This window comes from Myripristis murdjan, chromosome 22, assembly GCF_902150065.1.
Source record: "Myripristis murdjan chromosome 22, fMyrMur1.1, whole genome shotgun sequence".
NCBI classification, from domain to species: domain Eukaryota; kingdom Metazoa; phylum Chordata; class Actinopteri; order Holocentriformes; family Holocentridae; genus Myripristis; species Myripristis murdjan.
This window is the reverse complement of record NC_044001.1, coordinates 31,082,250-31,099,963: the sequence shown is the minus strand read 5'-3', so window position 1 is coordinate 31,099,963 and position 17,714 is coordinate 31,082,250. Positions and strand designations below refer to the sequence as shown.

At 40.8% G+C, this 17,714-nt stretch overlaps 1 long non-coding RNA gene across 1 annotated transcript; it reads right to left on the bottom strand.

Annotated features, from left to right (window-relative positions):
* Nucleotides 1-1,648: 1,648 nt before the first annotated feature.
* On the bottom strand, nt 1,649-4,678 carry LOC115380669 (uncharacterized). The gene is made up of 3 exons (XR_003930357.1): nt 4,574-4,678; nt 2,520-2,604; nt 1,649-2,226 (listed from the first exon to the last, which is right to left on the bottom strand). It is a non-coding gene; the product is annotated as an uncharacterized LOC115380669 (long non-coding RNA).
* Between the last annotated feature and the right edge of the window lie 13,036 nt (nt 4,679-17,714).

Sequence of the window (17,714 nt, the reverse complement as noted above, 5' to 3'; positions counted from 1 at the left end):
CACAGATCTTCTAGACAGCTTGTTAAAACTCATTGTAGTGAAAGTTTCAGTGATCAGCAGCATAGAGAGACACCTTGTTAGCATATTATCATGTAACAGCCAGAAAGCCCCCACCTCCGAATGTCATCTTTACAAGAACTAAGAGGAAACTGTCTGGTTTGGCCATTGATACAGGTGTAGTTGATATTCTGCAGTGGAAGTTCAGTGGTTTGCCTCAGCCTCAGGTTTGTGGAACATTTTCTATAGGAGGGCTGCCTATTGCAGTGGAATAATTTAAAAAGGTGAAATTGGAGACAGAGGAATTCTGCGGAGAGTTTGTTAGCATACAGGAAGCTCATTACCATCCTGGAACCTTGTTAGGGGCCTTGCTGGAGATAATGACCTGCCAACAGGAAGCATGTGTTTTTAACAATGGCAGTGCAACATTATGAATTTACTGAGGCTAACAAGGCAGCACAAGTCACATCATCCTACTGCTGCTCTCATCAGGAAGCCTATCTACTTGTTTTTGTCATCCCCCAAGATGATTTGCCAGTTCATTTGTTTGTTACAGGTGATACCTCAGATGCAATGTGAAGGAACTCTGCATCCTGCTGAAAAAACCAGCTTGACCAGCTAAGGCTGGTCAAGCTGGTGACCAGCTAAATTCCAGCTGGTCTATGGTAGCTGGTCTAAGGTGTGTTTTGGACACATTTTAGCTGGTCAAGCTGGAGAGGGCCAGCCTATGGTGGTTTTAGCTGGTCAAGCTGGAGAGGGCCAGCCTATGATGCTGGTTTTAGCTGGTCAAGCTGGAGAGGGCCATCTTATGCTGATGTTTTAGCTGTTTTATACTGGTTTAAGGTGGTACACTACCTTGTTTCCTGAATAGAATATATGATGGTGAATTTCAGCCAGTTGCAAACAGCAGGAGATATATAAAAAAGGTATGTATTAACAAAATCCATTAAAATATGAGAAAGTTGAGTGTCAGTTTCATATTTACTGCAAACAACAACGTACCATCATTTATGAAGTAATTTTCATCATAACATTTAGAACATTGGAACAGTTAACAGAATCAGACAGTTGGTTGAGCTGGTCATGAAAATGTACCTAAATGAAGGCTATTTAAAGTCTATTTGTAAACATAAACAAAATAAAACAACACATTAAGTGAACTGCTGGTTATGCTGGTGACCAGCATTCCATGCTGGTTATGCTGGTCCAGCATCCCATGCTGGTTATGCTGGTGACCAGCATCCCATGCTGGTTATGCTGGTGACCAGCATAACCAGCATGGGATGAGGGGTTAATGAGCATGGGCAGCCCTCATTAACCCCTAAGGAAGCCTGCACTGGCCCTGTATGGGCCCACTTAGGGCTGGCTAGAGGGCGCACAGCAGGCAGGCTTTACCTAGCCTTCAGGAAGCCCTCATTGCCCTCGCTAGGCCCACACTGATTTTGCAGTTAAATCCCCCTATTAATCTAAAACAATAAATCAGTTCCACACATAAATGTATTTCAGCTAGAAGTGTAGTTTCCTTTGGGAGTTCCATACATCTGAAATGGACGTGGTCATTGATGTATGCATTGTCAAAAATGTACAATAGTCAAAAGGATTCCAATCACTTCATTTATTAAATACAAACACATTACACTGAATGAAAAATGTTCTACTCTGCACATTACAGCCTTATTAATTTAAGACAGGGTTGTCAAACTGGTGCCATGGAGAGCCAAGAGGCTGCAGGTTTTCATTCCAACCGAAACCTCCACCAGGTGATTTCACTGATTGGTTCCTCCTTTCTGATACAAGGTGAGGTAATCAGTGAAATCACCTGGTGATCTATTGATATCTATTGTTCGTGACCCCCTAACTCTTCCTACTAAACATGGTCAACGGAACATGAGAGGAACTGCAGTCAAAATCCAAATATGAATGATTCAAATTCAGTTACTAGTGGCACATTTTTCAGCCCATACTTCAAACAAAGAAAAAGCAAAAACTCTGACCTCTGATGCTGAAAATATATTCTTGTGTGCTGCTAACATGTCCATATTTCAATTGAGGTGATGTATTGATTGGCAAAGCTCACTCTTCCCCCAAAGTCTCTTGGGTAGTCAGCCGACGATGGTAGCGCTCCATTCGTCCACCCGCTGTCTCTTGAATTCCGTAGCCACACCTTCATCTCATCCTCAACTTCAGACTCCTGAGGACTTGGCTGGAGGGAGCATTTTCTTACAGCCTCTGAAACATAAAGTAAGGGGGCCTATATAAAATACTGTGTGTAGTGAGCAGTATCTACATGCTATTTCTAATACCAGTGTTATCAAACAGTCATTTATTTTTGGCGGGCCGCCACAATATCAACACTGTCCTCCACATATTAATTTTCTATTTCCAGAGTTGCCACCATGTTCAATCACTTAGACAGCGTAGCAGTGAATAATATGTTAAATATGCCGACAGAGTGGATGTATTCCTTCTTTGTGTGTGTGTGTGTGTGTGTGTGTGTGTGCTTGAGTGAGACAGAGATATACCTTAATCTCTCTACTCTGTGTCACGAACCAGGAAGTCAAGATCAACTCCTCTTCTGTCTGTACTTCTTGGTTTTCTGTCTCTGTTCTGGAAGAGAGAGTAGGGTGGGAACAAAGATGGAGAGAAACAGAGGGATGGAGTGAGAGAGAAGGAGAGTAGAGAAAGAAGGCCAAGACGTGGGTAATTTTCCTTGTGAAAGACAAGAAAAGCACGTTACAGTATCTGTTTATTCTAGAATTCACACTGTTTGTTTGAAGATAACATTTGACATTATGAGCATATTTGGGTGTGTCATTTGTTGTCATTTGTTGTCAGGGCTCCAGACTGCGACCAAATGGTCACTTTTTGCAGCGACCCTTGAGACAGCGCAAGCATATTTGGCAACCACTTGCACGTGTGCAACTTGTAAATTTGCCGACATTTTTTTTATGTCTAAAAATGCCCAGGAACTAGCGGTTATGAAGGGAAGGAGTTTTAGGGAGGTGTCGTTCGGACCTGATCACATCTGGATCAGCTGTCAGTCAGTTCAATAGCTGTTTGTGTCTGAGCACATCAGTGCTGTAATATTAGGCTCACAGCCATATGAGTTTCTCTCTCTGTACTGTTACCTGATCAACAAACATCTGCACTGAATAAAAACCTGCATGCAGTATTTAAACTGTGCACTGTGTCAGGCAGCGGCACACAAATTAGTTTTACTGAAAAGAAACGTTAATATTTTTTATTATTAGTATTGTCTGTTTTCACTGATGTCTTGATTTTAAAGTCACGGTTTAATAACCCAGAATTTTATAAAAATGTCTTTTGTTCATCACACTTTATTGAGGCTAAATGCTTCAGGAAAAATTTTCTTTTATCACTTTTATCAGCGCTCAATGGTCAGCCTGAGAAGTGTTTTTTTTTTCCCCTAGCAAACAGACTCATCTACTCTCTCTGACTTAAGTCCATAAAAATAATCCAAATCCATAACAGTTCACATGGGAAGTAGCTACTGATGAAAAGAAAACTATTTCTGATTAATGCAGTCATTTAAAAACTGACTGGTAGTTCTGGAATAAAAACAGCTGCTTGGTAATATTATCTCTGCTAATACTGACCACCATGCTGCCCATTACAAGTCACTTAACGCATCAGACACCGGCCTCCAAGTACCACTTCATTTTTAGCCAGAAAAAAAAGCTGTGTACGTTAAGCCCTGACTGCTAATAGTCTATTTTAACGTACAGTAGCCTTTAAAACTTGGTACACAATACATTTCTCTCGCTGTGTTTCTCCACTGTGCTTGCCTCCTCACTCTTACACGTACTGAACTCCGTTTTACACTGTGGATCCTCCACGACTAGAATGAGTAAACCGTGAAGTGCCGTGAGGATGCGCAAACCGGCGCAGACAAAGTGGACTTAAGTAAGTAGAGGGTGTAAGGCCATGTTTAACAAATGCCCCCTCTGTCTCCTGTCAGCAAAAACATAGTACATACGGAGAGACTGTGACGTTAGCTGAAAAAGGCACAGACCCACACCGAGGAGTGTAGGTGGTGTGACCCACGCAGCTGGACCCTCATCCTTCCTCACGCACACACTCAGACAGGTGAACTCTCTCCCCCCTCAACATGGATTATTAAAATTATAGTAAAAGAAAAACGTCGGCAAATTCGACGCACAACGACGCGCGTGCTTTGCGAGAGAAGTTGTGAAAATATTGGCGCTGTCTCAAAAACGGCAAAATGCCACGATCTGGTCTCAGTTTGGAGCCCCGACTGTCGTCAGAAAATTAAATACTCTCGCCGGCCACTGTGGTGAGGAATATGAGAAACAGGATGATAGGGACCAGTAGCCCAACCTTATATTTATTTTTCGCTGAGTGAAGTTTAAGCTAAGCCAACCGTCAAGGTTTGCTAGCTGACAAAGATAGCTAACATTCGTCAACGTTCGAAAAAATGGCTAATGGTCTGAATTAACTAAAACCATACTCAAATACAATCCCAGGAGAACACACACTATGACAATATTTGCTGTAACATTAAACTTTAAATTGAAACATTACAATTAAAACTCACCTCGGGAAAATACCACCTTCAGCCAGAAGAAGTAACGGTCGCGCTCTGTTCCGGTGGGGATGTGAAGAGGCTCAAGTGCGTAGTGATATATGGCACCTCTTCAGCAGAAAATAGTTCCAAGCACGGACGTAATTTGGGAGGGCAGGGAGGACATATCCCCTCCACTTTTTCAAAAGGCAATTTTGCATTGAATTATATATATATATATATATATATATATATATATATATATATATATATATATATATATATATAATTATTTATTTTACTTTATTTTCTTTTTTTCTTTTTTTTTCTTTTTTCAGTTTCTCCCCTCCTGTGATATTCCCTGGTCAATTTGATCCGCTCACCGCTCACGCTGGGTGGTGGTGGCTATATGCCTGAGTTTAACTATTGTCAAAATAATTCAGAATTTCTCCTTATTTTTTTTTTAACTAAAAAAATGAGGTATAATTTTATGTAAATGAGGTCTATTGACCAAAAAAATGGTAAACTGTTAATTCTGAACCCTGCTAAACCTTTTAAAACATCAATTATCTATTAAAAATTATAGGCTTTTCTTGTTAAAAACAAAAAGTAATATTTGTTCATGAGTTTTTAAGTGATCATGTGTAGACACAATCCAATTCAAATAATGGATTTTTTATGCATTCTGTGCAGAGGCTATAAATGCAGTCTCTCTCTGAATTTCAAATTACATTAAAAAAAAAAAAAAAAAAAAAAAAAGCCGCCAAAGTGTGGGAAATGACTTTGGGCTGCCTGCACAAAACCAGCATGGGCCCAAAGGTACAAAAGTTGCTCTGGACCCAAATGGGCTGGCCCACACTGGGCCAACATGGGCTTTCTGTGGGCAATCCACTATTATGGGCTGCTTACGGAGAGCCCGTGGTGAGCTCAGAGCTTTGGGCCTTGCCTGGGCAAGCCAGCACTGGGCCTGTGTAGGTTTGGTCTGGGCTGGCCCTAGCCCACAGTGCCCACAAAAAGCCTGCGTGGGCCCCACTGGGGCATGCTGGGGGATTCTTTGCTGGGGGATGCTGGTCCAACAACATCCCATGCTGGTCCAACAACATCCCATGCTGGTCCACCAGCATCCACCAGCATTCCCATGCTGGTCCACCAGCTACACCAGCATCAGACCAGCACTAACCAGCATTAACCAGCATAGACCAGCAAAGAATCCATGCTGGTCTATGCTGTTTTTTTTCTTGCTGGCCATCCAGCTGGTCCAGCTCGACCACCAGCTTTGGTGACCAGCTAACCAAGCTGGCCACCTGTACTGATGGACCAGCAACACCAGCCTGACCAGCTTGTCCAGCCTGGTAAACCAGCTAAACTTGCCTAAAACCAGCTAAGACCAGCCTGGACCTGCTACCAGCTTTAGCTGGTTTAAGCTGTTTTTTTCAGCAGGGGATCTTGTCACTGAGCTGTAAAATAAATGAACATACAGTCAAAGTATTGGCACCCTGGAATTTTTCCAGAAAATACACCATTTCTCCCAGAAATTGTTGCAATTACAAATGTTTTTTGGTATACATGTTTATTTCCTTTATGTGCATTGGAACAACACAAAAAAGCAGAAGAAAAAAAGCCAAATTTGGCATAATTTTACATAAAACTCAAAAAATGGGCCGTGCTAGCTAACGTTAGCTAACGTTAACAACACACTTTTTAGCCGGCATTTTAGGGACGCTAACGTTAGCTAACGCTAACAACAGGCTTTTTAGCCGGCATTTTAGGGACGCTAACGTTAGCTTTAGCGGACGTTAGCTAACGCTAACAACATACTTTTTTAACAACATAGGTGCGTTCCAATCCACAGTGTACTGTGACAGAGCTCCCTACTCCCTACTCACTGCACAGGGAACGTCGGCGAAGGGAACTTCACTTCACGAAATTACTCCAATCGGAACACCCTGCAATGTCACAGCTGTTTCCAGCCGAGTTTCCAAAACACACCCCGGTGAAATGTCTTGTGAAATGTTATTTCATTCATTCACATTACCGCTGTCATTTGCAAGATGTACGGTTGTCATTCCTAAATAACCGTCACGTCTCGTGCACCCCGTTGTGGTCAGCGTAATCAACTTAGCTTAACAAGCAAAAACTTATAAATAAATAAATAAAACTTATAAATAAATGTGATTTCATTGCAAGATGTGCGGTGTCATTCCTGAAGAGACTCGTATCACATCATTTACAAATTGTGTGTTGTATTATATGTTGATCAGATTTTTTTAAAATCTTACTAATAACAGTGGTGAGAGAAATAACCGCCGCGTCTCGAGCACCCGGTTGTTGTTGCCATAAACAATGTTAAGTTACGGTAGGCTAATTGACGCGGCGGGGGAGAAATGGAGCCTCATTGCCTTTTTATTGCCTTTAGTCTGGCATATCTCTTTACATTGCGCCAGCAATATGAAAGAGCCCGTCGTAGATGGCGACTTAGAATGAGAAGACGTCTGGCACTGATTGCCTTAACCCTTGAGCAAGTATGTTTGAACCTATCGTTTTGTCTGTTGCTAGCTAGTGCCCCCAGGTGGTTGTTTTTCGTTTTACATAGTTTCTTAACTCAGGTCCTCAGAACTAATATTTTAATATCTTACAATTCATTGTATCACCAATACAATAACAATGTAACCATAAGAGGTGTAACTTGTCAGGTGGGCCCTGGGGACTGGAGTTAAAAATCCCTTAGCAGTGGTGAACATTAATAAGTAAACTATACTACTCCAGTACTGTACTAATGTACAATTTTGAGGTGTTTGTGCTTTAATTTAGTATTTTTTAACCTCTTCATACTTCCAGTCCACTATATTCCACTAAATTTCAGAGACATAATAGTAGTAGTAGTAATAATAATAATGATAATGCAAAAGTTTATTTGTATATGTTACAAATCTAGAGGGAAAAAACTACGGAATAAGGGTGGTAACAAAGTAATTAACAGGCAAAAGAAGTGAGGGAACCAGAGATTACCAAAAACAAAGGTTTTATTTACAAAATTGCCAGCAACTAAAGTTAAACCACAACGAAAATCCCAGTGGCAAAGCTCAGCTCTCTCCTCCTTTTAAATCCTCCTGATTAACAAGCCCACGTCTGGACAGCTCAGTGATGGGAAGGAGAGGGAGGGGCAGTACCTGGAGACAGGAGAGAGGGAGAGAACACAAACAACAAGGCTTGAAGGCCATAACAGTACAGCACTTTTTACAGACACCACCTAAGTTTAGTCATGAGTAAAATCAAACCAAGTCAAAACAATCAGATAAACATCTGTTAAATAGAAATAAAAGAAACCATATATTTAGTAGTCTGATAAATTTTTTAAATGTTTTTTCCTTTATTGGCAAATCTCAATTTTTAGGATGAGATCCCCAGATCATATAGCCAGATCAGCACAACTGTGCCAGTGCTCCAGCGCTTTTTGACGGCGACTATGACACCAGACCTGATTTTCGCCTCAGCCGGGATTCTCTGAATGCCCTCCTGAGGATGTTGCACCAGGATCGACACCATGGCTGGGGCCAAACCATTAAGGTGCTCGTTTTCCTATTCTGGTTGGCTTGTGGGACCTCCTACCCTGTTGTCTGCAGGGTTTTCGCCATGCCTAAGACCACTGTGTTCCGGTCCACCAGGGAGGTCCTTAAGACCCTCCTGCAATTTCGCAGCCACATCGTCAGGCTCCCAGCAACAGAGGAAGAAAGGAGGGCTGTGGGGGAAGGCTTTGCCAGGTTGGCCAACCACGGTGCGTTCCGGAGGGCTTTGGGCGCAATAGATGGCTGCCATATACACATAAAAGCTCCAGCCAACGACGCCATCTGCTATTTTAACAGAAAATTGTTTTATTCAGTTGTCTTATAAGCTGTCTGTGACCATAATGGCAGATTTATTGATGTGTTTTGTGGTTACCCTGGGTCAACCCATGATGCCAGAATCTTGCGCCGCAGTCCACTTTTTTTGTCTGCAGTGTATCCTCCAGCAGATTTTTTCCTGCTTGGGGATGGAGGATATCCCTGTATTGAAAATCCCATCACCATCATCACCCCATACAGGGAACCTGTGCAGAGGCCAATCCAAGCCCGCTTCAACAAGCACCATTCAAGGACGAGGTGCATAATTGAGACCTCTTTTGGGAGGATGAAAGCTCGGTGGAGGGCTATTTTCTTACAGACCTTACCCCTGGATAGGATGATTGTCCCCAAGGTAGTCACTGCTTGTACCATCCTCCATAACATCTGCTTGGAGTAGGGGATGTTGTGGACGAGGCAGTGGCTGGGCCCGCCGGAAGACGTGGACATGTGGCAGAAGTAGTGAGGTCTGCAAGGAGAGAGGAACTTGCTGCATTAATATCAGCCCCCCAGCAGAGACACACTGTGCTATAAGAACATGATTATGAGTAATGTTTCATTTTCACTTACCCTATTTAAGTTGTTGTAGTAACGGTAATGTAATCAGTAAATATTCATAATAAGTTTTAGAATGTAGAAAAGTTCATAACATGTTCAATTTGTAAATAGTTCTTAAGACTGATGTGTATAGTTTTCTAATAATAATAATTCCAAATTCAATCAACAAATTTATTAATATTAATTTAATAAATAAATAAAAAATGTTAGTGTAGCTGATTCATAAACAAATAAATACAAATAAATAAACAAATAAACAAATAAATAAAAACATTTTACCATTCATTCAAGAAATAAATTAATCTGTAACATTTCATACAATAAACTATTGGATCGATATTGATTGTGTAAATATAAAACTGAAAAATAATTGTCATTTCAATAAAAGATATAAAAGACTTGATTTGGGATTTGTGTGTGATTCAATAAATAAATTGGATTTGAGAAAAAGATTAATTCAATAACTATATTTCATTTGAGTATCTAATATAATCACAGAATCATTGAATAAATAAATAAATGTGGGTAGTGTATTTGTCACCGTCCACCTTATCCAGCGAATCTGTGCCATTTCAAACCGTCCCCAATTCCCCAACCAGATCTGCAATCAAAAAAAAAAAAAAAAAAAATACATGCCCTACTTTTTCAAAACTGATTCAAAAAGTGCCAAAAATCTTTCGTTAAAGTCCATCATTCTTTTCTCTGTCTCTTCTTTTTTTGATTCCTCTTTCAAAAAAATCCATGATTTCTGCCGCAACACGTTTCCTGGCTTTTGTTGGCAGGATGATGGGGACAGCTCTACTACCACCAGCTGACCCAGCTTGATCAGCTGGTGGCAGTAGAGCTGCTGTGGGAGCTGCTGCTGCGGCTGGTCTGGTTGGGGAATTGGGGATAGGTTGAGGTGTTGACGAGGGGTCGAGGGCACAGGACTCTTGGGATGAGGTGGACGGTGTTTCTGGAAGGGTGGCCACTAGTGCTGGGGGAGACATGGATGCTTTTTGCCCAAGAAAAGCATCCATGGCATAAAACCATGGCCAGGAGGCTGCTGTAACATCCCCCGGCTCAATACCTGACCCGGTTGGTGGGTTCTTCAGGTCCTGCAAAAACATTAGATATTGCAAAACTACAAAGATATATTAAGGCTATTAAGACCAACTGACTGGGAATTACCCCAAACTACTTATTGCTGAATTTACATTTAAGAACTACTAAGTTTACCATCCTTTCACAACAGCTTCTGTGTGTATAAATCCTGACTTGCCTTGTATTTTTTTTTTAAGTTTTCCCACTTACGGGACGCCTGAGTGATGGAGACTTTTGCCTCCAGGCCCATCTCTTTGAGTACAGCTCTGTAATAAATTAAGGATATATGAGATTGAGGAAAAGAAAGTTTATTTATAAAGCACATTTCTTCAAATAGGCCATGAAAGAGCTTTACATAAAATGTTGTTAAATAAATATAAAAGAGCCGAGAAGAAAGTGATTCAAACAAGCTAAAACAAAAAGACAGATAATATAGGAGAACAAATGGTTCACTACTGTGTTGGAACAGTTTATATTTACATTTGCAGTTGCATTTTCAGGCCTGTAGAAGTCACAGTTCGTTCATTTATGAAAAAACACAAAAACACATTTTTGTGTCAGCTAATAGTTACAGGGAGTGAGGTCACCGGTATAGTAGCCTATAGCACAGTTGTCACACTGTGGGTGAAGCAGTACAACTACAGTGTAAGAAATAAAAGCTACTTTAAAAATGAAATAGGACTTATTCGGAAATAAAGAACAATTGATTACTTACTCCCACCCGCCCTTTGCAGCGTTGCGCCGGCCCGTGAACAAATGATCCAGTTTGCTACGTCGCTGGATAAACTCCGTGGTCTCCTCCCGGGACCCTAAAATCACAATTAGCGTTAAGTTAACAGCAACATTATGCCAGTCATAATAAGTGCAGTGTCTTGTATGTAACTATTAGCCGAGTTATCGGTGTCTTGAAATAATTAACATTACCACAGCTAGAAAAGGAACGGAAAACTTGATGGTATTGTGATCACAGTTATGCTGACTAAATCACCGTAGCTCTTGTCAACGACAGCTCGAGTTTTAAGTAGGTTATTGCAAAATTGTTCTGTATAAGTAATACCACTACTTTCATGTTACAAAACTACGAATAACTACACCGATAACTTTAGTTACAGCAACGATACTTACACACGTAAACGAACTCGGGGCTCTCTGCCATCCTGACTGTTGGTTGTTGTTGTTGGTTATCTCGCGTTTGGCAAATAGAGTTGACCGTTGGTTCGACTCGCCGGCGCGCAATGACTGATGGGTAATATCCGTTGGCGAACTGGGCGAAGTGAGCAACCGTTGTTCACTTGTTCCCTGCACAGTTCACAGTGCCCTTCGAACTGCTCCCTGTGGTTTGGAATCACACTGAACATGGCGGCACACCCTGTGTAGTCCACTGCGCAGGGAACTACAGGGCGATCAGAACGCACCTCATGCATTTTGATGCCCCGGTCATGGTCGCGCAACCGCCCGGTAACTTTACAGGAACCTTCCTCCTACTCGGCCCTCTCAGTGGAGACACAGCAGTTGAGAGGGCTGAGCGAGAGGACGTTCCTGTAGTAGCCCCTGCCCCCCAAATACTACCAGGAACCTTTTGGTGGGAACGTGCCTATAAGGCCCGTTTCTGCCGCCGGAACTTCGGGGTAATTTTATGGGGCCGTGGCCGTTGTTGCGTGTCTCCACCGCCGGAACTACCCCGAAGGAGAGAGTTCCTGAACCTTTACAGGGGCTAAAAAACGGCCCTGCCTCGGGGTAGGGACTCTGAGCGGCCCTGAAAAACTCCTGGGTTTACACACGGCGCGATGTGATGTCAACAGAAAGCAGGCGTCCCTAGCAACACGGCCAACACTACCAAGCTAACGCTAACGTGCTAGCTAACGTTAACAACACACTTTGTAGCCGGCATTTTTAGGGGCGCTAACATTAGCTTTAGCGGACGTTAGCTTACGCTAACAACACACTTTTTAACCGGCATTTTTAGGGCCGCTAACGTTAGCTTTAGCGGACGTTAGCTAACGCTAACAACACACTTTTTAGCCGGCATTTTTAGGGGCACTAACGTTAGCTTTAGCGGACGTTAGCTAACGCTAACAACAGGCTTTTTTAACGACACGCATTTTGATGCCTCGGTCATGGTCGTGCAACCGCCCGGTAACTTTACAGGAACCTTCCTCCTACTCGGCCCTCTCAGTGGAGACACGGCAGGTGAGAGGGCTGAGCGAGAGGACGTTCCTGTAGTAGCTCCTGCCCCCCAAATACTACCAGGAACATTTTGGTGGAAACGGGCCTTATAGACTGCAGAGCCGTGCAGACTAGGGAACTACTGGAAGGACTAGCAGTGAAATAAAGGCAGCTGAAAAGACACAACAGAAGGATCATTACCACCAGAAACATAGTAAATAGCAAAAAATAGTAATCAGGATCTAGAACAAAGGTAATAGCAAAGAATAATACAAACGTGCATATTGTCCAAAAATATATCCCCTCCAGAACATTACTAGTTGCTTGTTGATAAGTAGAGCACAAAGCTAACTGTAGCCATTACCATTAGAATCATATAAATGCTGTTAGAACTGAAAGCAGTTGTTTTTGTCTAAAACAAGTCTTTGCCAATAGTATGAGGATATTACCTGAAGTGGAAGGCTGCTTAAAAATATTATATTTTGTGAAGGTGATCATAATTATATGCAGAGAAACTATAAGCAGAGAAAACTGTAATTTGAACTTGTTAAGACAAACAGTAATAATACATTTATGAACAAAATTAATCATAATATGCATATCCATGAAGTTCAAACCCATTAAATCTAATGACACACATTTTGTCCTGGAGAGGACATATTGTCCAAACTAAATAAAAGCTCATATAGCTGACAAAAATGACCATTCTTATGAATATATTCAATTCAGAAGTATATCTAATTTTCATTTCTACATTTTGTGGTAATTTATGTCACTTTCATTTTCCTCATATTAGTGAGGAATAAAATGAGTGTGCTGGAGAGGACTGGCTTTGGACAGACATATGTATACCATATTTGACATCAACTTGGTACATGTGAACAATACGACTCCTTAACCTCTTTCATGTCATTAATAATGATAATCCTTTGTAAAACATATAATTAATTTCAAAATGTGAGATAGTGGTTGTATTATCTTTTTGATAGGCATTATTCTGGAGATGACATTATGAAACTCCTTTGGACGGACAAATTGTTGCTTCACAAATTTTGTTGTTAAGTCTTTATTGGATGGTGGATTTTCTTCAAATAAACTTTGTTTTACTCATGAGTAATACACTATCACAGATCATCATTGGAAAACACCTTTAGTAATTTATATGTGCAGGAATGTATTGTAATAATAATGATATAATGAAGATGAAATCAAGAAAAACTGAAAAAAAAAAAAAAAAAAAAAATGTCCAAAAACAGAATTTCCACAACATTTTTGCTCTGATTGATATGAAATTTGTGCTGCAACTTCAGTTTCATACTAGCTTTAGGTAATATAAGTAAAATTGACACTGTGTTGAAGATTTTCACGAATAACAGGACATAAACTGATTTTTGGGGGAAATGTCATTTTACATAAAAGCACCCTATTGAGACCATAACATCTTGGGGACACTGTGTATTGCTGCCAGCCCAGTCGCCATCTGATGGCCATTAAGAAGAACTGCACTTTGAGGCACTTCCATTTTTCATTGTGATTGACCCAGAGGGGGACACCCTCATTTTCTGCATTTATCAATTTATTTATTTATTATCTAAACTGAATGTACATTCCTCTTTTATGCCCTGCAATCTCACCAAACCCATTCAAAATATATGGAGGCTGATGTGCTGATATAAAAATGCATTGACATCGGTAGGACCAGGGGCGTAGAATGGGGTAGGGACGCCAGTGACACGTCCCTACCAACATCCAGCCACTACTGTATAGTCCCTACCAATAGAAACACTGTCCGCCAGTGTCTAGTCTATGCTTATGGTACACAAGGGGTTAACAGCATAGACATAATATACGTTAGGGTTAGGGTTAGGGTTAGGGTTAACCCTAATATACGTATATTATGTCTATGGTTAACAGTCGGTCTCGGCTACAAGTCCCACCTCTAGCCTAATATCGCTCATCGATTGGCTCTGCCGTTTCCTGCTAATGTGTGATTGACCATCCCCGCTGCAGTCTGTGTGCATCTGCAACTGTCAGCTGTTCCATGTTGGGCGTTTGTTCTGCCTGAGTCACGTCAGCTAGACAGAGTTTAATATCAGTGGTTACATTTACATTCACATTTGTGTGTGTGTGTGTGTGTGTGTGTGTGTTTGGTGAAGTCAAAGTCAGGGTCCCAAAAAAAGAAAAGTTTCTTTAGAAGTCAAAGTGGAAGTTACTCCAAGAAAATAGGCTCACTTTATTTATTATATTGCTGATGTGGAGTTTATAATATTGGTGATAACAATAATAGTCAACTGAGCTACTGATGTTTTTCTTCACTGTTCATTTTGCCAGGTGGCAGTTATAACAATAGTTCAGCATGCTTGCTTTCTCCTTGTTGTCTCTAGGGAAGCAGGAATGATCCATTTTTACTAACCATGATTTAAAATATCAAGCTTATAGAACTGTAGAGCCTCAACAACACAGAGATTTTTTCCAGGTAAGAGCAAAACGATGGACACCAATCTGTTTGTATTTAGTGTCAAACATTTATTATATTTTATTATATTTTATTTATGTTTATGTACGATGTTGTCGATGTACAGTATGATGCACAGTTGTTTATGTCCCCACTAATGTCAAAATCAAACCTACGCCCTTGGGTAGGACAATATTGTCACTAAGTGCTTTAATTCTTTTCTTTCTTTCCTTCTTTCTTTCTCACTAAAACAGAATGTTCAATAAAAGTACCACACCCCTCTAGGCATTTGAACATCATCAGTAGTACCACATTACTTCCTCCATGGCACCTGATTGGAAAATATTTATCTTATTTAGGCACTTCCGCCTCTGGCATATGATAGCAATGGTTTGTGGGGATGTTTTAATCTCATTTGTTTCACTTCATCATTGCTTAACACCCACTGTACAGCGTTTCCTACATGTGTGTTGTACTATACTGTAAATAACCCCCCCCCCCCCCCCCCCCCCCCCACACACACACACACACTTTTAAGAGATGCCCCCCCTTCCATCCATGAGTTAGAAAAAAATATTCATATATACTGTATGTCAAACTTTTCCATGTTTGAAATCATTTCTCACATAAACAGGACACTTAAAGGATTCTTAAAGCAGCAAGAGTTCATCTACCTCAGTCTTGATTGTAGCATTTCTGACTGAAAGACTCAATAAATATTTTTTGAGAAATATTTTGGTTTGTTTCTTTTGCTTTTTAAATTGCATATATCTAGCCACTAGGTGTCCCTAGAGCCTGCCAAAATAATTAAAAGGCTGCTTATGTAGGCACAGTGGCCAGAGAGGGCGCAGACTGATGACGTCTAGTGTATAGCATGCGACTATTCCAGCGTGTGCATTCTATATTGTACATTGGTTAATATTGATGTACCCCCTCTCTTGAGAAATTGAGGACTTGACCCCCCAGAGGTGGAGTCGGATTGGCGCCCCTGCTGCAGCCCCATAATGTTTTGTACTGTGTCAGTACAAAACATTTGAGCAATTTGAGTTTTGATTCCCTGTACCATTTCTGGGTGAAGTTAGAAGAAACACATTGTGATTAACACTACAACTCCTTTGCTTTAGAAAGTCAGTGCAAACAGCAAACCGCAGCAGTGTACTGTAAAAGATATTGTTTATTTACACCTTAAGTATCAGTATATGAAAGATGCTCTGCAATCAGACTGCATGATGTGTACTGGAAATGTAAGCTGATTATCAGTGTTTCAAGTGAAGTTTTTCTTGGGATTAGAGTTACAGTTTTTGTAATCAGATAATTGTAATCCTGTTACACATAATCAGCTACTTGTGTAACCCTTTGTGAAACAGAAGCTATGCTTGAAATGAAGCATCACAGAGTATAAACTGAGTATAAACATGATCATATATGTGTATGTTAGAATTACATATAGTTTGACATTGTATAAAGTTACCATATGACCAGCCCAACCCCCATCCTATAATCCCTGGGGTTCCTGACCCCCTCATATTGAGATCCACCAAAAAGGGAAAATCAGTCTTTGATCTCTTTAGTGTCTCTTGTCCTGTTCCAGCTGGTTGCTGGTTGCTTTGGTGCTGCACGTTTGTAGGTGAACCTCTGCACTCAAACCAGTTGGTGCATTAATACTGCTATCAAAACACAAGTGGCAGTCACACTAGACAGGGAGGGTATTGCAAATTCTATTCTTTTGACAGAAGAAATGTGGTGACTGCTTTATGAACAGCTTATGGTATGATACTTAATTGATCAGCCATTTTCATCAATTTTGGATTCTATCGCCATCAGAATGTAAAAGTGCAACTCAACAAGCCTTTTCTCAACCACCAGGCTATTGTGTGTGAGTGTGTGTGTATCTCTTTCTCTCAATATAGATACACACACACACACACACACACACACACACACACATCTGTATGTATATGTATATCTATATATCTATATCTATATATCTATATATCTATATATATATATGTATTATGCATTCAGAAAGTTTCAATCCTCTTCACTTTTCTTCACTTCACCTTTTTGTGTGTTGCAGCTTGATGCTACACTTAAATTAATTTTTTCTCTTATTAATCTACACTCAGTACCCTGAAACTGTGTGGAGATGGGACAAAGTTCCAGAAGGACAACCATCACTGCAGCCCTCCACTGATCTGGGCTTTATGGCAGAGTGACTAGACGGAAGCCTCTCCTCAGTGCAAAACACATGAAAGCCTGCTTGGAGTTTGCAGAAAAGAACCTGAAGGACTCTCAGACTGTGAGAAACAAGATCCCAACAACATCCCATCAGTGAAGCATGGTGGTGGCAGCATCATGCTGTGGGGGTGTTTTTCAGCAGCAGGGACTGGGAGACAGCTCAGGGTTGAGGAAAAGCTGAATGGAGCAAAGTAGAGAAATGTCCTCAATGAAAACCTGTTCCACAGCACTCCTGGCCTCAGACTGGGCCGAAGGTTCACCTCCCAACATGATAGTGACCCTGAGCTCACAGCCAAGACAACACAGGAGTGACTTAGGGACAACTCTGTGAATGTCCTAGAGTGGCCCAGCCAGAGCCCTGACTTGAACCCTATCCAACATCTCTGGAGAGACCTGAACATGGCTGTCCACCGACAGTCCCCATCCACCCTAAGTACTGAGTAAAAGGTAAAGGGTCTGAATACTTATGTCAATGTGATATTTCAGTTTTTTCTTTTTAATAAATTTACAAAACATTCTAAAATTCTGTTTTAACTTTGTCATTATGGGTTACTGAGTGTAGATTAATGAGAGAAAAAATGAATGTAAACAACTGTAGCATCGGGCTGCAATATAACAAAAGAGAAAAAAGGGTCTGAATACTTTCTGAATTATATCTATCTATCTATCTATATATATATACGTATATATAGATATATAGATATATAGATATAGATATACACACATACACACACACACACACACATATCTATATATATATATATATATATATATACGTGTCTGTGTGTCTGTGTGT